This window comes from Chrysoperla carnea, chromosome X, assembly GCF_905475395.1.
Source record: "Chrysoperla carnea chromosome X, inChrCarn1.1, whole genome shotgun sequence".
Lineage (NCBI taxonomy): Eukaryota > Metazoa > Arthropoda > Insecta > Neuroptera > Chrysopidae > Chrysoperla > Chrysoperla carnea.
This window is the reverse complement of record NC_058342.1, coordinates 10341714-10346898: the sequence shown is the minus strand read 5'-3', so window position 1 is coordinate 10346898 and position 5185 is coordinate 10341714. Positions and strand designations below refer to the sequence as shown.

The 5185-nt window shown below is 31.4% G+C and overlaps 1 long non-coding RNA gene across 1 annotated transcript; it reads right to left on the bottom strand.

Moving 5' to 3' along the window:
• Window positions 1-4594: 4594 nt before the first annotated feature.
• On the bottom strand, window positions 4595-4752 carry LOC123302445. The gene is made up of 2 exons (XR_006535526.1): window positions 4692-4752; window positions 4595-4631 (listed from the first exon to the last, which is right to left on the bottom strand). It is a non-coding gene; the product is annotated as an uncharacterized LOC123302445 (long non-coding RNA).
• Between the last annotated feature and the right edge of the window lie 433 nt (window positions 4753-5185).

Here is a 5185-nt window from a genome sequence, read left to right as displayed (position 1 = left end):
TGTCATTTTGGGAGTATTTCAAGTTCACTTGTAAAGGAAGTATTGATTTATTGTTATCAAGCAATGCTTAACGCTATTTGGGATAATGGGTTGTAGTTTACAGTGTTTTTAAGTAGAATAAACAGTAGTTAAATCACGAATGTATATTTTGTAAACAACGGTTTCTGGTTTAATAACACTATTTTTAAAGTTTGATAATATTGAGATGATTAAAAAATAAAACTAACACCAGTCGGACTCGAACCTCCGATCACCAGTAACTCTGCGATATGCACAATTGGTTTCACGACTTTACTAACTGCGCCACCGAGTTGTTTTGTGAAAGTACGTTTTTTTTTTAAACAATTATTAAAACTGGCCACTTATTTGTTTTTACTTTATTTGTTTTACGATTTTTCGTATTCAAAACTATCGAAATTATTCGCTGAGAATATTCTATATTCAAAAAGAAGTTACGTTTCCTTTTTTGAATTCCTTGCTTACGATAAACGTGAATCACATCAGAATTAAATATTTATTTAACACAATGAAGCCATTTTACACTATGGTTTAACTGTCACAGATTTTTTTTTTTTTTTTTTTTTTTTTTTTAAATCACTTAATCATTAATCATTAATAAAGTGATTTTAACACTTATCACCACAATATTTAAAAAATATTTTGCACTTAAAACACTAAACTAAAATTATAAAATAAAACTGTTTGTACATGTTTAAGCGCATACATTTACCTACAGACACATAGTAATATATTTTCCTATAAAGACATAAAAATCTCACATAAACATACATTTAACAAAATATTGGGGCAAATACGTATCAATATACCCCGACAAGACTTGCATCAACGTGCCCCTGCCTACGACAATCGAAATAAATATTTTATAAATTTAAAGTAATGAATTTAAAAAAAAATTAAGTCTACGTAATGTAATTACAGATATGTACTTACCAGATATCTTAATATATCACAGGTAACACTTAATATATAAGAAGAATCACATCCGAAAGAAAACTATAAAAACTTTGTTGTGAACGGCCGAAACAAGTTAATATGTGCCAAGCATTAATCGTCGAGTGGACGTTACTCCGAGCAAATGTGTGAGTAGGATGTATGATTACCTTACTATGTGTGGCAGACGGATCTTATAACACGTTTTGTTTGTTATTTATATTGACTGTATCTATGTGCCCCATGTATCAAAGCCCCCCCCCCATCTACCCTACGTAATTCAGATCTTCTTCTATTTTCATATATACCCTTCCTTTGTGGGGGTTTAGTTTCCCAGTTATCGCCTAGAACCAATATTTGATTTGTTTCATCTAGAATACCCTATATTTATATAGACGTATTCGGTTCCCAAATATTGAGTGACTTTTACGGTAAAAACTTTTATCGAGTGTCGAGACTACTTCGCATTTCTTTATATCGAGTTTTAATAGCCAAATTTTGTAAAGACTTCAAATTCTTTTATTTTTTATTTTGTGCAGAGATTCAAAAAAATCTTTTATTTAAGTTTCATTCTTTGGAATGATTATGTTTAAAATTAATCGAAAAACTGTTTAATTTTGGTTTTGGTTGCAGCAAAGATAAATAAAACAAGAAATTCCAATGGAAATGCTTTAATTTTTAACAATTCTGAAAAGTTATTACATATTATTTTACTATCTCTATGAATCGCGTGGGCACAACACCTTGATAAGATTGCTATTCTAGTTTTAGTGTTATTCTATTATACGCTCAAAATAATGTTTTTGCGTCAACTTATTCAAAGGCAAAAAAAAAAAAACTAAAAAAAGGGAGGTTTCGACATTTACTTTAAGGCCCTACAAATATATATATATTATATTTGGCTGTTTTCCCGCTTTGCGGAAAAATGGCTGATGATATCAAAATTTTTAATTCTACATTTTTTTAGTGAAAAAATTTTCCACAATATCAGACAATTTTTGTTTGAAACTACTTTTCATAAAGTTGAGGGTTTCCGAGCTATTGGTCGAAAATCGTTTTTTTAAGTATACATAGCATTAATTAACGCAACTCCAGCACTTTTGAGACTGCGCGTTAGTAGGGCCTTAAACTAGATGCTGAATCCTTTTTTTAGTTTTTTATATTATTTCACCAATACAGTGACACTTAGAAGTGGGAGGTATCAAATTATATATTAACATAGGTACGGAGGGCTTAAATTGTGTAATACATAACATATATTGAGTCAAGATTAAAAATTAAACAAAGACAACAAAATATTTTTTAGTATTTGCTAAATTAATTTACAAGCAATTATTGTTTTATGACAGTCACCTCTATATTCTAAAGTGACACCTACTAATTTCATGAATTTGATAGGTTTGTGAATTCATAAATCTTTCTATTATTCCCATAGCCACATCAACCGAATCAGGCCTCAGATCGAATTTTGGTAAAGAGCTTTTCCATTTGTCTTGATAAGTTTCATTTACTGGTACTATTTTCTGCTATCAATAACAGAACGCCCTGTATATTAAATATATTATATAATATTATACATTAACAATATCTTGAAACCAATTGATTTTAGAAAAAAAATTGTGTTTTTTCCTCAAAAAATGCAGATTGAGCAATTTCGATATCTTTAGTCGTTTTCAAAACGATCAATTTTATATATATTTTTCGTTAATAATCCAATCATCCTCAAATTATGTGTAAAAATCCTGAATTTTGTTATTCGGAGGTTTTTGTGGTTCCTGATTGCGAATATGATGATAAAAAAGATCCAGAGTGCACCTTGTTATGTTACTTAACATATCAAAAAAATAATAACAAGATTTAAAATCTTACGTTGCGCATGTCGAATAATGATAACGAAGGCGACCTGGGTGGATAAATCAATCAATAAATCCTATTTGATTACCGTATTCCGTCGATTATACATCTGATCGATCACAAATAATTCAATCTAAAAATAATTGTTTGTTATAATTAAATATGTCGACGAAACAATAAAATTATATTTGATTTGTGGTTAAATTGGTCATGTAAATTATATTTCGAAATTCAAACGAAACGAATGTAATCTTAACAAATTGTAAATGAATAAAATCAATATAAGAAATAAATTTAAAGAAAATTGTATATTTATTTGAAAATTTGGAACACGTTGTTTGAGCCGTTTTACAGTGGGTCAACAATAGGATAAAGTGGAATACCAAATCCAATTTGGCGGTTATCGGAAGGATAAATATCCCCAACATTGGAGATCGAAAGGTAATTCTAACAATATTCTACCAGTTTCAAAATTAAACAAGGAATTTTCTTACCTCGCTATAATCCATTAAGGTTTCGTAATAAAATTTAATATCTGCAATAAACTCTTCGTGCGCCATATTCGCCATTTTATTTTCCAAATGAAGTGGGTCTAAGTGCGGTACCAACTTCGAAAAGCAAAAAAATAGTGTTCATAAAATTCGAAATTCTATTCTTACAAGGGTTAAATTTGCATTTATGTTGTATCACTTATAAATGGGCCAAGGGTAAACAGACCAAAATTTCCACAGCAAACATCAATCATTATATTTGAGTTTATCCTTAAATAGCTATTACAAGAGCGTGGAAACCCTACGCTAGTGGTGACATCTATATGCACGGTTAATAAATTCGTTAGATAATCGATTTGAAATCATAGTGACATACATATAAAACATTTTATTTAGTCGAGAAACAAACCTGTTATCGATTAAAGTAATAACGATCTACACCAAAAGGGGAATTTTCACAATATGTATGATAGTTAAACTAAAACTCCACAACGACATCTAGTGAACACAACATAAAATGGTAGCAGGGCTTTAAACTATTTAAAAATAGATATTATTAGGTCTAGAACCAAAATTCAAATTATAACCATAATTTTCATAACAAGATTAATTCAAAAAGCGAAGCATTTGGATTGATCTTAAGAATAGAATTAACACGGAATTTCACACAAAATAAAACACAAAAAAATTTCAAACAAATTAATTTATTATTTATAGCGAGTCTGAAAACATTCCAAAGAATTTTTTCTTTATAAGATCCTTCAACAAAAAAAAAAAAACATATTCTGCTTTGGTATTTATCATTTACAGACTAAACCAACTTCGTCATTTGCAAGTGGAACCAAGCATTCCGAATAGGAGATCAAACATAAATTGAAGTCATCATAACAAATTGGTGGACAGAAATTTTCACGATGCAGCGGACACCGGCACACCTACAACAGACACCCAGGTCGTCAATCAACCAAGCGCAAAGACCATCACCATCTTTGAACCATGTAAATGCACAGGTAGATCAGATCTTTACCATTATGCCCGACGGCACTTTACGCCCAACTTTCAATCCAAATCCTAATCTCCACCTAATGACGACCCCACCACCTGCCCATAACATCCAAGGAAATAATCCAGGACCACATATACCATCTCCACATGCAGAACCAAGACAAAACAATTATCGACACGTGACCCAGACGTTAACAGATTTAATGGCTATCCATAACAGACTTTTGCTTGATACACATGAACGCGTTACCAATTTAAATCCGGGCGTAACGTTTCATCCTGATATCCACAAACTTTGTGAGGGAATTCCAAGAACCGACGGTGATGACCCTGAAAAATTTTTAACCTTCGTAAAAAACATCGAAAAAATAGTTAAATTGAATTTAATACCTATCGATAAATTACTCAAAGGCCTTACAACTTATACAACTGGTAATTTACAAGAATGGCTCACTTCACGTGCCACACCAGGACTGGCGTGGCCAAACGTAAAATCAGACTTAGTAAACACATTCCTTAGTCCAATGCAAAAAAGTCGATTACAGTTGACAAAAATATTCCGATTCCAAGAACCAACGGAAACCCTTAAAAATTATATCCATGACTTAGAATCGAACGCCAAAGCCTTAAATTTAATGGACGAAGCAAGAATAACCACACACATCTGCGACGGTGCTTCTCCAAAGTACCTTCAATTCTTGTCAACCATTTGGCCCTTGCCAACTACATTCGACCAATTATACACAATTGCCAAACGTGCTGATGAAGCGGCTTCTAGGATGGATAGTGCCATCCAACGAGCTATAAAAAGTGAAAATTCAAAAAACTAAACGAAGGGACGATGGAACAGAAAGACAATGAACGAAAAACACTTGCTTCATTGT